Source organism: Salvelinus sp. IW2-2015, linkage group LG7, assembly GCF_002910315.2.
Source record: "Salvelinus sp. IW2-2015 linkage group LG7, ASM291031v2, whole genome shotgun sequence".
Lineage (NCBI taxonomy): Eukaryota > Metazoa > Chordata > Actinopteri > Salmoniformes > Salmonidae > Salvelinus > Salvelinus sp. IW2-2015.
In genome coordinates this window covers 20,200,238-20,215,593 of record NC_036847.1, presented here as the reverse complement: position 1 = coordinate 20,215,593, position 15,356 = coordinate 20,200,238, and the positions used below count along the sequence as shown (strand labels likewise).

The 15,356-nt window shown below is 42.1% G+C and overlaps 1 pseudogene; it reads left to right on the top strand.

The window, feature by feature from the left end:
• Window positions 1-4,380: 4,380 nt before the first annotated feature.
• The window catches only part of LOC111966560 (plexin-A1-like), a 299,289-nt pseudogene continuing 288,313 nt past the window's right edge, over window positions 4,381-15,356 (top strand).

Below are 15,356 nucleotides of genomic sequence, written 5' to 3'. Positions count from 1 at the left end.
AGCAGCGTATGAGTTAGTTATAAATGTGTTGAGAGGGTTATCTACATAAATCACCTGTTGCATAGAAGTTGCCAGGAAATGAAATTTCACAGATATATTATGCAAATACAGATGGAGGGAGCATGGAGTCATGGAGAGGACAGGAGGGGAATGAGAGGAGTGAAGAGGAGTGAGGAGAGCAGAGAAGAGGAGTCAGAGGAGAGGAGACATGGCAAGAGTGGGCTCCAAGGCCCAAGGCAGCCTTCATCTCCCCCTCATCTCACAGGGCTCACCTTGCCTTACGACAGGCTTTGATCTGGATTAAGCCCCCCATGTCCCTGTAGAATTACTAATACACACAAACACACATCTCGGTTCAAACACCTCTCCTGTATTTTGCTGAGCACATTTCCTATATGGCTGACTCATTAAAACGACATTATGGTATATGAGGAACAACAGCCAGGGTCATACAACGTAAAGCCTAACCCTAAACTCTCTAGAGTCTACATTAATGATGAGGTTGTGATTTTCCACCCAATCTAAGGACTTTTTCCAGAATGCTTGTCAAGCTATGTGAGACATGGATGAATACACACAACAATCAACATAAATTATGAAAGTGGTTTCCATAGTGGATCATTAGTAAGCCTCTGATTCTAAATGGATTCTAAATTAAATTGTATGATGTGGAAGGACTGAAGATGCACATGACTTTTTAGATTGAAAACAATTGTGTGAATTAACAACCTGCCTAAAAAACTAAACACACACACACACGCAAGCACGGACACACACACTCTACAGTACAAAAGCAGCGGCACATCAGCGAGATGACCACATCCCGTCCTGTTGGAATCCTACACCCCAACGGCCTACATGAAAACGCACTTCCGCCCCGTCATCACTAATGTGGTAACCTACAGTATTATCCAATATTCACAGGGGAAAATAAAGATAATTTCAGGGGCTCAGCTCCGCTATCAAGCCAGCCACACTTGGGTTTATGTACCATGCAGAACTGAGCTGCCAGCCAGCCTGCCACACAATATGTGATGCTATACTGAAGCTCTATCAAATAGATTATGTCAAATGATTAATCTCTTTATAGAGAGAAATAAAACCAGATCAAAAATGGATTTGGATTATTCTGAGTGTAAGTCTGTGGATGTCTGTGCTAGCATTTGTGAGAGCCTCTGTGTAATCATGACGTGTATACCGGTATGTGTAAAAATGAATGATAATCTGCAACTGGGGGAGTGCAAGAAAACCTTGGCAGTGAGTCTGTGGGTCATCTGTGAGTTGGATGTTTTTTGAATTGTGTATGGCTCAGAAAGAGTGACCTTTTCAAATTTGGGGAAATATAATTGTTAACAGACATGTTAGTCACCAGCAGATCGGGCCTCCTCCATCCTCATCATCTTTGTGAAGAACCTGAACAGGAGAGGGAKACTCCTGGTCAAGAGTCAGGTCCATCAGTTGCTGGATTTGTGAGAAAATTTGCCAAATAGCATAGGTATTGCATATTGTTCCATAGTTAACCTACCTAGCTGTGATGATGACCCAGAGACGGCAATCATTACGCACATTTTTGCTACTAACTATTTCACTCTTTTGACGCTCGTATATATTTGCTGAGTGTTTTGCAGCGTTTGTTTGCTGCTATTTCCTTTAGAGAAGTGTTTCTAATTTTCATAATAGTGTTTATTGTCATTTTTTTCCCCTTTCCAGAAACTTGCCTGTTGTAATTTGTCAGGCAAACATTCATGTATTGAGTAGTTTTGTGCCAAAATGGTATTATAGGCTCGGAGAATTGTGGGGATAACATGTGGGGATACTTAATTTTTTATTTATTTTTAAGAGTTTCAAAAGGGTTCTTAGGTTGTCCCAATAAGACAGAGGTAGGCAACCCTGGTCCTGGAGTGCCACAGGCACTTCATGTTTTCATGTTTAAACGACCTGGAGGACCACGGCCCAGATTCACAAAACCTTCTTAAGAGGAKATTTCTTCTTAACTGCCATTTTAGAAGAAATTTAAGCAAATTTGATATTACTAAAAACATTTATTGGAAATGTTCTGGCGCTATTTTTTATGTTTCTCCTTAAGAATAAATTAGAATCTTGAAAATCAAGTTATTGGAAATGTTGTTAATTCCAAGATAGCCAAACCCTTGTCTTAAACTCAGGGCAGTGAGAGAAGAAGCTCATGAAAGCAAATTAACATGTTTAAGAAGCTTCATCTGAAAGTTTCAGTATTCATTATTTTAAACCCAAGAACATGTTTTAAYAGCAGTAATCTCAGTACGAAATATGCTAACATGATTGCCATTGCTAGCTAGATAGCTAGCTAAATCGGTTGCCTAGCAACAATCATCTTAAGAAGATTCATAAGAAAATCATTAAATCTTGAGATATTATTGAGGAATTGGACTTACGAACTTAAGTCCAAACTTATGAACTTCTTGTTTTTTTCTTAATTAATAAGCTTCTTAAGTTTTTGCATAAGAAGTGTTTTGTGAATCTGGGCCCAGGTGTGTTTAATTAGGCAATCACCGAAATGATGCCTAGATGGTGTGGTGCCTAGTTGGAACAAAATCCTGCAGTATCTACAGCACTCCAGGAACAGGGTTGCCTGCCCTTGCCATAGGAGAACCCTTTTTGGTTCCAGGTAGAAGCATTTTAGGTTCAGGTAGAACTCTTTTGGGTTCCATGCGGAACCCTCTGTGGAAAGGGTTCTACATGGAACCATTGTTCCCTCTAAGGACTGCACCATTGTTCCCTCCCCCAGGACTGCAGCTCCCCCAGGACTGCCATGCAGAAGAAATATCAGCCCCCGCAGGGAAAGAACGAAATTGAACTTCACTCTACTTTCTAGAGTTTTCCCCGTTAGTTAACACTATCAATGTTTCCCTTCAGTGTGTGAATTGAGATTGAATCAACGCAATATTAGCCACTTCAATGCAACATACCGAAACAAAACAAACTACGCGAGATTTAGTATCCAAAACTACATTTGAGTAGGATTGGAGTAGGATTCTACACAGACCAGTGTGGCATAACCAATCAGGTGCTCCAGTAGGCCTATACGCAAATAGACCGTTGCCATATATGGATCTGTGCCATTCACTTTAAACTGGACTGTGTTTACACCATAAGAGTTTGTGAGTAGATGTGCTTGTTTTGAGATCAAAGCGAGAGCTGCATGTAGCCATGTGTGCACATTATTAGCCCAGTTATAGATCATTTGTAGTCAGCAATGGGGGAGTATTTGCTTCCTACAAGAGCACAAAACCTGTACATTTCTATAAATCTTTGAAAAGCAAGTCAGTCAGGCAGAGGGTAGCATAATTCATCTGATTCTCTGTAATAATGGTATGAGAATAATAATGAATTTTATTCTGTAAAGTGGTTTCTTGATCAAACAACACAACAATATTTGCATTCACCTCTTGTCTGAAGGACAAGTGGATAAACATGTTAATGTCAAGCCCTGCATGTTTTTTTGAAAAGAGTCATGGAATGTAGGCCTACATTGAACACCACACATTGGCTGCTACTGTAGGCTGAACGATAGAACAGCTATTTCCATGTTAAAATGTTATGGGATGCATTTTCTCCATTGTTTTTGATGGTAGGCCCGATGTTAGGCCTACATGATGATCAAATAGCCACAGTAGCCTACTTGGCCACTGTTAAAACTGTAACTTAATGCAGGTACAGTCTCAGTGTTCACAGTAAACGTGCTTTCAGAGAGCTGACATTTGCTCTGTGCCGAAAAAAATCGAGGGAACATTGCACGGAACCCAAAACAGTTCTTCCTGGAACCAAAAAGGGTTATTCAAAGGGGATAGCCGAAGAACCCGTTTTGGTTCTCGATGGCACTTTTTCCCCAAAGAGAATACATTCCACTAAAGCTGTTTCCTAACACAGAGGACCTTTAAATCAGMTTCAGCTCTTCGGGTGAAGAGGGGAACAGGCCAGCCATATACTGAACGCAATCCTCAATGATAACTCTCTGCTCCTTTATTCAAAAAAAATCCTGCATTTTATGGAAATCATCGTTCCTCATGTGCCTACCTTTACCTCCCGTGGCCGTGAGACAACTTATGGCGACCCTTAGACACTAATAGGCTGCATTAGACTATTATGTTGGAATGGTTTAACTTAATGAAAAATTATCTTCAATCAATCAGTGTTTGTAAAGAATTCTGACAGACGACGTTGTCCTATAACAGAGCTTTCGAATCCAGTGGTCACTACCGTGCCTAACGCTGCCACCTACATGCGGTAGGCGGCGACGCGACCAAGCAGACAGCGGCCGCGCGCATTCCTGCCGCTCAGAACGAGGCTGACTTGCTATCGGGAGCTCACCGCATACCGCTCCATTCATGCTGTGAGAAGCTCAAGACTCGGAACTCGGAGCTTTGGACGAGTATCGTGACAGTCGTGGAAATGTCTGCAAGTTTAATATTTTAATCATGCTGAGGAAAACAAACCCCAAGATCCCAATTATCCGTAAGTAGAGCAAAACTTTTCTTCAACAACTTGACTTATAATGCGGTTATTACAGTGTAATTTGTAGCGTAGTCTGTGGCTCCATTGAGTGACATTCCTTCTCTCTCTCCAAATGCTTTCCCCCGATGTTTCTATTCATCGTGTCGTCGTATCAGTATAATTCGGATAGGCAAACGAGGACTCAATGAATGCGGCTCTGGGGATCGTTTTAGTTCAAGTATCTGCGACCTCTCAGCTTATTCAGGTTTGGTTATTCAGGTTTGGGCACACCGCATTCTTTGCCAAAATGATTGAACGACATATTTGGTATCATTGGCAAGTTGGTGAAGTCGACCAGTTATATTGTACTTGCCGAATGCATACAAGTAGCCTATCAACGCCCCAGCTATGAAGCCGTGTGTAGGCTTCATAGCTGGGGCGTTATCTCACATGCTTAATGTATGCAGGTTAATAAAATAGTAGCTCAACGAAATTAATTTTCAACTCCATAACTTGCACACAGAGAGCTTGAGGTTTGCCACGGTATCATTGCCTGGAGAAAATTGAAACAGCAAATGGCAATTTATTGAAGTAATTTTAAAAGCGTTGACATGTATTGGTGCGGGTGTATCCCATCTCATCAACATGCGCTGACACTTTAATGTCATCTTATGAAGTTTTGACACTGAATTCGTCGGTGACGGCTGGTTGGGCGATGTTGGATGTAGGTTAGCCTATGCAATTCATTTAGATGCCGAAATAAATGGATAAAAGTGGTGGCCTATGACTATGCTGGAACGTGTTGATAAGACGCTCGAAAATAACATCCACTTTAGACTCTCCATCCAGGCTAATGCTTGATGGGAATGTAATTGGATGTTATTGCTGAACGCATATTAGTGTTCAGACATCAGTGTGCCTATGAGATTCTTCTTGAAATGTGATTCCTTGTATTTCCTAATTTATTTGGGGGGATTAACCATGGTGTTAGCGTCCCGTTTTTAGCTGTTATCAGTGGGCTATGTAGGAGGCTATGTAGCCTCTACTGGCTCTCATTCATTATTTTGAACCTTATTCCAAGTAGATAGAATAGTCTATTGATATGTTGTCGCATTTTTAGGATTCCCTATCGCAGTGTGTTTGGGTTTGTAGCCTACATGCATGCGGTGCTGGCCGTGGGTGTGCACCCAGAATCTCTATTGATGTTCTTCCCACTCCCACAGCATATGCACCATTGGTAGGTTTATATCGCCTAATGTGTAAATAAATAGGCTACTATATGTAATGACATTTTTATTAGGATTGTATAGCCTACTGGTAGGTTATGTGATTAAGGGGATGCAAATATGTTTTTAGGCTACGCATAACCAAACAGTCACTCTTCTTATTATGGGAGCCTTATTGGAGTACTCCATATACTACCGCCCAAGTTTTGTTTAGCCTGCACTGTGGATTAGATAGCCTGTTTATTGGTAGGCCTTACTCATAAATAGCACAATGTGGATGACAGGCTATAATAAGCAATCACTGAATGTAACAACCTTTGTAGGCTATTCCTCCTCAATTTTCAATATTTACAATAATTTTGATTTCATTTGTACAGACATCTGTGAGATGTCAGCGCATTCATCTTGCTGAAAAAGTGAGCGATATGGGGGGTGGGGGGGGGGGGGGGTGGCAGTTTTATAGATACAGTGCATTCGGAAAGTTTTCAGACCTCTTGAATTTTCCATATATTGTTACGTTACAACCTTATTCTAAAATCGATTTGAAAAAATCCTCACACAATACCCCCTTTATTTTTTAAATATAATTGTATTATTTGTATAAAAAATGTTTTTAACCTTTATTTAACTAGGCAAGTCAGTTAAGATCAAATTGAATAATGAGCGAAAACAGTTTTTATTTATATTTTTACAAATGTATTAAAAATAAAAAACAGAAATACCTTTTTTACATAAGTATTCAGACCCTTTGCTATGAGATTCGAAATTGAGATCAGGTGCATCCTGTTTCCATTGATCATCCTTGAGATGTTTCTACAACTTGATTGGAGTCCACCTGTGGTAAATTCAATTGATTGGACATGATTTGGAAAGGCACACACACACCTGTCTATATAAGGTCCCACAGATGACAGTGCATGTATGAGCAAAAACCAAGCAATGAGGTAGAAGGAATTGTCCATAGAGCTCCGAGACAGGATTGTGTGGAGGCACAGATCTGGGGAAGGGTACCAAAACATTTCTGCAGCATTGAAGGTCCCCAAGAATACAGGGGCCTCCATCATTCTTAAATGGAAGAAGTTTGGAACCCCCAAGACTCTTCCTAGAGCTGAATGTAATACACAGGCTACAGTAGCCTACAATCTGCACATATATACAGTTGAAGTCGGATGTTTACATACACTTAGGTTGGAGTCATTAAAACTCGTTTTTCAACCATTCTACAAATTTCTTGTTAACAAACTATAGTTTTGGCAAGTCGGTTAGGACATCTACTTTGTGCATTTTCCAACAATTGTTTACAGACAGATTTTTTCACTTGTAATTCACTGTATCACAATTCCAGTGGGTCAGAAGTTTACATGCACTAAGTTGACTGTTCCTTTAAAGAGCTTGGACAATTCCAGAAAATGATGTCATGGCTTTAGAAGCTTCGGATAGGCTAATTGACATCATTTGAGTCAATTGGAGGTGTACATGTGGAATTATTTCAAGACCTACCTTCAAACTTAGTGCCCCTTTCCTTGACATCATGGGAAAATCAAAAGAAATCAGCCAAGACCTCAGAAAAATAATTGTAGACCTCCACAAGTCTGGTTCATCCTTGGGAGCAATTTCCAAACGCCTGAAAGTGCCACTTTCATCTGTACAAACAATAGTACGTAAGTATAAACACCATGGGACCACGCAGCCGTCATACCGCTCAGAAAAGAGACGCGCTCTGTCTCCTACAGATGAACGTACTTTGGTGCGAAAAGTGCAAATCAATCACAGAACAACAGCAAAGGATCTTGTGAAGATGCTGGAGGGAACAGGTACAAAAGTATCTATATCCACAGTAAAACGAGTCCTATATCGACATAACCTGAAAGGCCGCTCAGCAAGGAAGAAGCCACTGCTCCAAAACCGCCATAAAAAAGCCAGACTATGGTTTGCAACTGCACATGGGGACAAAGATCGTACTTTTTGGAGAAATGTCCTCTGGTCTGATGAAACAAAAATACAACTGTTTGGCCATAATGACCATCGTTATGTTTGGAGGAAAAAGGGGGGGCTTACAAGCCGAAGAACACCATCCCAACCATAAAGCACGGGGGTGGCAGCATCATGTTGTGGGGGTGCTTTGCTGCAGGAGGGACTGGTGCACTTCACAAAAAATCCGATGATATCATGAGGGGGAAAATTCTGTGGATACATTGAAGCAACATCTCACGACATCAGTCAGGAAGTTAAAGCTTGGTTGCAAATGGTTCTTCCAAATGGACAATGACCCCAAGCATACTTCCAAAGTTGTGGCAAAATGGCTTAAGGACAACCAAGTCAAGTTATTGGAGTGGCCATCACAACACCCAGACCTCAATCCCATAGAKAATTTGTGGGCAGAAGTGAAAAAGRGTGTGCGAGCAAGGAGGCCTACAAACCTGACTCAGTTACACTAGCTCTGTCAGGAAGAATGGGCCAAAATTCACACAACTTATTGTGGGAAGCTTGTGGAAGGCTACCTGAAACGTTTGACCCAAGAAACTATTTAAAGGCAATGCTACCAAATACTAATTGAGTGTATGTAAACTTCTGACCCACTGGGAATGTGATGAATGAAAGAAAAGCTCAAATAAATCATTCTCTCTACTATTATTCTGACATTTCACATTCTTAAAATAAAGTGGTGATCCTAACTGACGGAAGACAGGCAATTCTTACTCTGATTAAATGTCAGGAATTGTGAAAAACTGAGTTTAAATGTATTTGGCTAAGGTGTATGTAAACTTCCGACTTCAACTCTATATATAGTGCTTTATTTTTATTTTTTTGGAAAACTGCTAATGTCCTGCAATTAAAAAAATTTATCCACAGGGCAGAGAGAAAAGTGTGCAGTTTTATTGAAACTGTGCATTCGTAAAGTATTCAGACCTCTTGACTTTTCCACATTTTGTTACGTTACAGCCTTATTCTAAAATCGATTGAAAAAAAATCGATTGAAAATCGAAAGTCGAAAATCAATCTGTACACAATTCCCCATAATGAAGCGAAAACCGCTCTGAGACAGGATTGTGTTGAGGCACAGATCTGGGGAAGGGTACCAAAAAATGTCTGCAGCATTGAAGGGCCGCAAAAACACAATGGCATCCATCATTCTTAAATTGAAGACGTTTGGAACCCCCAAGACTCTTCCTAGAGCTGGCCGCCCGGCCAAACTGAGCAATCGGGGGAGAGGGCCTTGGTCAGGGAGTTGACCAAGAACCCGGTGGTCACTCTGACAGAGCTCCATAGTTCCTCTGTGGAGATGGGAGAACCTTCCAGAATGACAACCATCTCTGCAGCACTCCACCAATCAGGCCTTTATGGTAGAGTGGCCAGATGGAAGCCACTCCTCAGAAAAAGGCATATGACAGCCCACTTGAAGTTTTGCCAAGGCACCTAAAGGACTCTCAGACCATGAGAAACACGTTTCTCGGTCTGATGAAACCAAGATTGAACTATTTGGCCTGAATACAAAACGTCACGTCTAGAGGAAACCAGGCATCGCGCAACACCTGGCCAATACCATCCCTACGATGAAGCATGATGGTGGCAGCATCATGCTGTAGGGATGTTTCGCTACAAATACCTAGGTATCTGGTTAGACTGTAAACTCTCCTTCCAGACTCACATTAAGCATCTCCAATCCAAAAATTAAATCTAGAATCGGCTTCTATTTCACAAAAAGCATCCTTCACTCATGCTGCCAAACATACCCTTGTAAAACTGACTATCCTACCAATCCTTGACTTCGGCAATGTCATTTACAAAATAGCCTCCAACACTCTACTCAGCAAATTGGATGCAGTCTATCACAGTGCCATCCGTTTTGTCACCAAAGCCCCATATACTACCCACCACTGCGACCTGTATGCTCTCGTTGGCCGGCCCTCGCTTCATATCTATCGCCAAACCCACTGGCTCCAGGTCATCTATAAGTCGTTGCTAGGTAAAGCCCCGCCTTATCTCAGCTCACTGGTCACCATAGCAGCACCACCCGCAGCACGTGCTCCAGCAGGTATATATTTCACTGGTCATCCCCAAAGCCAATTCCTCATTCGGCCGCCTTTTCTTCCAGTTTTCTGCTGCCAATGACTGGACCGAACTGCAAAAATCACTGAAGCTGGAGATCATATCTCCCTCACTAGCTTTAAGCACCAGCTGTCAGGCGAGCTCACAGATCACTGCACTGTACATAGCCAATCTGTAAATAGCCCATCCAACTACCTCATCACCATATTGTTATTTTATTTTGCTCTTTGCACCCAGTACCGCTACTTGCACACTCATCTTCTGCACATCTATCACCCCAGTGTTTAATTTGCCATACTGTAATAATTTCACCACTATGGCCTATTTATTGCCTCACCCCCCTTATCCTACCTCATTTGCACACACTGTATATAGACGTTCTCTATTGTATTATTGACTGTATGTTTGTTTATTCCATGTGTAACTCTGTGTTGTTGTTTGTTGTTGCACTGGTTTGCTTTATCTTGGCCAGGTTGCAGTTGTAAATGAGAACTTGTTCTCAACTACCCTACCTGGTTAAATAAAGGTGAAGAAAAAAAAACGTTTAAAAAAATGTTTTTCAGTGGCATGGACTGGGAGACTGGTCAGCTTGAGATGATCTGCAGTTTATTATTAAAACATTTTTAAAATCTGTTTTTGCTCTGTCATTATGGGGTATTTTTTGTAAATTGATGAGGGAAAAACAGTGAAGGGGTCTATATATTTTCCAAATGCACTGTAATTTCATGCTATTCTTAATATTTTGTCATGAGGCTGAGAGAAAAATGTTCTGTTTTAAAGCAAATTTCCTGCAATTCTAAACATTTTGCCATGGCCTATGACGCAACATGGAGTCAGGGGTGGACGTAACATAGTAAAAGTAAATCTGAGACTCTTACATTGCCAGCTATGCCAATTTCTCTGTATAAAATGGTCCATAACTTGAAAACCAGCAGGGATCCCACTATGGAACTTTGATATTTCCGTAGTGTATATTATGTTCAACAATATATTGGAACATTTGCCAAATCTAAAAAAAATATTTTCAATATTCATGTTTATATATATTTTTTGATTTGATTTAAATCTGAATACTACTCATATTACAGAGCAAGTGATAAAGCTTCATATGACACCAATGTTTGCTTTGTAGCATCTACAGATTAAATGTCATGGAGTCTTAAAGGCCAAAATAAAATAAAAAATCCTACTTGGATTAATTATTTCTCAATTATGCTTTTAGATAGAATTGTCAATCATATGTCAGCAATCCTTCCTCCAAAGGACTGTTCTATGGATTTRATTTCGTGAAAATCTCCCAAATCATGGTCTTTTTTGTCTTCGTTACGTGAGGAATCACTCAATGTCATTGTTAATCAATTACTGTTGATTCATTGAAATAGTTATTTTCACCTAGCCTGTTTGAAATGTTTTGTTAAGATATAGAATGAATCTCAATAATAACAAACTATTCTTTGGTTATTTTTGTCCCCTTTTTTCACTATCCTCTCTTTCAAGGCTGGTCTGTCAGGGATAGTGGAGCTTTTAAGTCTGAAATGTTTTGAAGCTGGCTTTGCTGTAAAAGGGCACCTAAATCAAAGGGACAGAGATTGAAATAGGTTCTCTTTCAAAATGTTCAGGGGGAAAATGACAGGTGCAGAAAATGGAGGAGACCGAAGTGTCCAATGTGTTCTGATCAAACTCACAGTATTCTGTTTAGAAAACAGGCTCTAACTCAGTGATTAGTATTCAGTATTATTTTTGCCACAGCAAGTATGCCGTTTGTTTTCTCAAATTCAATTAGAATATTTAGTGGATGGCCTGCAAGGTTTTGTCAGGAATAAACACAATTTTATTAGCACTTATTCCTCAAAGCTCCTTTATCTACAAAACATCTGTTTCGATTGTTGTCCATACAGTGCATGTGGCTCAAAGAGGACAGGTCCATTCCATGTTATTGGAGTAGTAAACCACTGTCAGTATCCCTGCAACAGCACCCTGGCAGATCATCACCTTTGTCCCTTGCCTGGCTACCCATCCACATCGCTCCGGCCAACCGATGTTTCTTTTCCACAAGTCTACATTTGCCTCCCTTCCAGACATTTTCTAGAACTCTAACACATTGTGACCCTTCTGATTGGTCCCAGAAACCGATGGGTTGGGCCTACATGTTGTCAACTTTGATACTCTGATTGGTTAGATTTGTTAGAGACCCTCCAATCACTTATTCATTTGTTTTTGACAATGCCCCTCATTTTGATGTCACACAACCCACTGGGCACAGATGTCAATTCAACGTCTATTCCACATTGGTTGAATGTAATTTCATTGAAATGACGTGGAAACAACGGTGATTCAACCAGTGTGTGCCCAGTGAGAAATTCTTCAAGGATGGCAGTAGGTAGCTATCGYTAGAGCAGCGGAATAAATTCAGGGTGAGTCATCAGGCAACATCTCCCATCATCCTTCACAATTCATATCATATTATAGCCCTGGGCCATGGCCAAATCAGTTTTTTTCCTCACATAGTTTTGGGACACATCTATCCTGATCCTCTGTTTTCCTTGGCTAGCAGAAAAGAGGAGAGGCGAGGGGACGGGAGGAGGGGAGAGGGGAGGAGAGGAAGGGCTTTCCTGGGATGAGGAGTCTGATGGTGACTACGACAGTGACAGTGTGGGCAGGAGCCTGGGAACATCTTAGTCAGCATGCATAACACTCCTCCTGATTAGGACACTGGCTTGCCCACCTCATTCTGTTGAGTGCTTAGTCAAAGGCAAAAGGTAGGTCGTGTGATGTGTGTGTGCGTGTGTGTGTGTGTGTGTGTGTGTGTGTGTGTGTGTGTGTGTGTGTGTGTGTGTGTGTGTGTGTGTGTCGTGTGCTGTGTCGTCGGTGTGTGTGTGTGTGTGTGTGTGTTGTGTGTGTGTGTGTGTATGAGCACACATACCTCTAAGTGGAAGTTATTATTACACTACTCCAATAATAAAAGGCTGTACCAATGACCTTGGAGTGGTTTGATAACATAGTGCTAGCCTAGCCCTATCAGGACTCAGTGTTCTTATCTGGACTAGTATCCTAATCGCACTCTGCTGTTGCTCTGTACTAGCAGCTCAGAGACGGGTCTGGTCTGGGTACCGAGCCTCAAGGCCAGCTATGCCCCCCTGTCTAGCTCAGATGCTTGAACCTCCTCTAGTGGGAGGGATCTTTGCACCTGAAAGACCCTCTCCCCTACCCCCACCTGCTACTCCAGGACCCTTCTCTGTTTCAATATCAGTCATATCTCTCAGCCTTATCAGTCGTAGATCCAGGCTAACACACACACTACCACCATCTGCTGCCTGCTATCCTTATCATTAGCTTTTGCTTGTTGTAGCATTCTTGTGAGAGGAGGCTGTAAGAAATCGCATGGAGATGAATTCACTCAAACACACTTTCCCGACTTATGTGTTTTATCTTTCCAAATGCATTTTGAAGAGTTTGTTTAGTGATCTCAGCTGAGACTAGCTGAGGAAGCTCTGCTCCAGGCAGGTCGGGGTTCCTAATGAGAACACCGCCACACAAGACACTGTGCTCTATACGTGTGTGTGTGTGTGTGTTGTTACACTTGGTGGGTTTACACTGTGTGTGTCTACACTGTGTTGGTGTGTTGTGTCTTACAGTGTGTGTGTGTGTGTGTGTGTGTGTGTGTGTTGTGTGTGTGGTCTGTGTGTGTTGTGTGTGTTGTGTGTGTGGGTTGTGTGTTGTGTGTGATTGTGTACACTGTGTGTGTGTGTGTGTACACTGTGTGGTTACGTGTGACTGTGTGTGTGTTGTGTGTTGTGTGTGTGTGTGTGTGTGTGTGTGTGTGTGTGTGTGTGTGTGTGTGTGTGTGTGTGTGTGTACGTGTGTGTGTGTGTACACTGTGTGTGTGTGTGTGTTACACTGTGTGTGTGTGTTGTTGTATTGTGTGTGTGTGTGCATGTGTGTGTGGTGTGTGTGTGTGTGTGCTACACAGTGTGTGTGTTTACACGTCACGTGGTTACACTGTGTGTGTTGTGTGTGTTGTGTGTGTGTGTGTTTTGTTGTGTGTGTGTGTGTTGTGTGTGTGTGTGTGTGTGTGTGTGTACACTGTGTGTGTACAGCCTTCTATGAATTATTCCCTGTTGTGAAACTAAAGTAAAGTCAGTAGTTTATTCTTTGGAAGAACTCAGCATTATTCGTATGTGTTGCTAATTTACTACTATTACTTCTAGATCTTTATTTTGTCATTTTCTCTCTCCTCTCCGATATACTGCATTAAGTCTATTACCAGGCTGCTGCTCTGTGTACAGAGGGCTGTGAATAATTCAGCAGGCCAGGTCAGGTCTGTAAGTAAGACTAATAGAGAGTGTGGCTCACAGGACGAGCCGGGCCCTGGGGAGGCCCGGTGGTAAGGACACCACCAGTCCAACATATCATCTCTCTGTGGGGACAGGACAGGGAGGACAGACCTTGTTTCTGGAAGGAGGAGAGAGGAGCGTAGAGGGGGTGTTCCCCCAACACTAGCCTCCCTCAGCTGGGCTACGAATCCCTAGTTCACCCCGTCGGAGTACTGTGGTTGAAACGGCCTTGTGTTTATTTGTTTATCACCATAAGGATTCACACTTCCCCGCAGTAGCAGCAACCCCCTTACGTTCCCTTCCCCCTGTCTGTCTGTCTGTGGCTATTGTCCTTCCTTCCCTGTGGTGTTTGCCTCAGTGCTGAAGTGACTGACATCTGGTGTCATCACAACACTAGAAGTGTCGAGGGATGATGTCTTCAGAAGGGGATATGGGCCTGGGAAACAGGGTGAGGGGTAGCTTGTTAACCACTCTCACAGCTCTGGGGCCTCTTTCTCTAGGTATCTATCCTTCCCTGTCAGATACATTGTTTAGGCTCTAATGACATGGGACCAACTGTGTGTGAGGTGTGGTTGAGTTCTGGTCCATATGTGGTCATGTCCTCTGACAGCATTCTCCACTGTCTTTTGGACGAGCAGTGTGTGAGGTGAGCTGTGGTTGAGTTCTTGTCCAGATGTCATGTCTTCTGACCGAGGTCTATACTGACATTGGACCAGCAGTGTGTGAGGTGTGGTTGAGTTCTGGTCCAAATACGGTCCTGTCCTAAGACAGTGGTCTCCACTGATATCTGCAGTGCAGACCAAGAAGGGGTGAAGTGGTGAAGAGCAGACTGCTGTTCGTTCAGTAATCTCCTAATTAATACCCCATTAAAGGATTTGAATTAGCCTATTGATCTCTCTGGGAGGGATGGGTTATCCTGCAGACCGCAACATGCAGGAAAAGGATATTTCCCTTCTCCCTTTGTTTAACTCATATGGTGTTTGTGAATTTAGCCTCTACCAAAACACAGATAAAGGACTACAAGACACTACATGCACAACATCACACACTATCACTCATGCAGTCACACACACTCACAACAAACAACACACAACAACACACGCACACTATCACACACAAAACACCTACGATGGGTAGGCACACAACACACACAGGGATCGAGGACACACAGACATTGTATCACACACAATACGCACATATCAAGGCCAAAAACTGGTACCTAAGAAAGCACTGCACTTGATACAGAAATAAACACTATTTTGTCAATAAAACA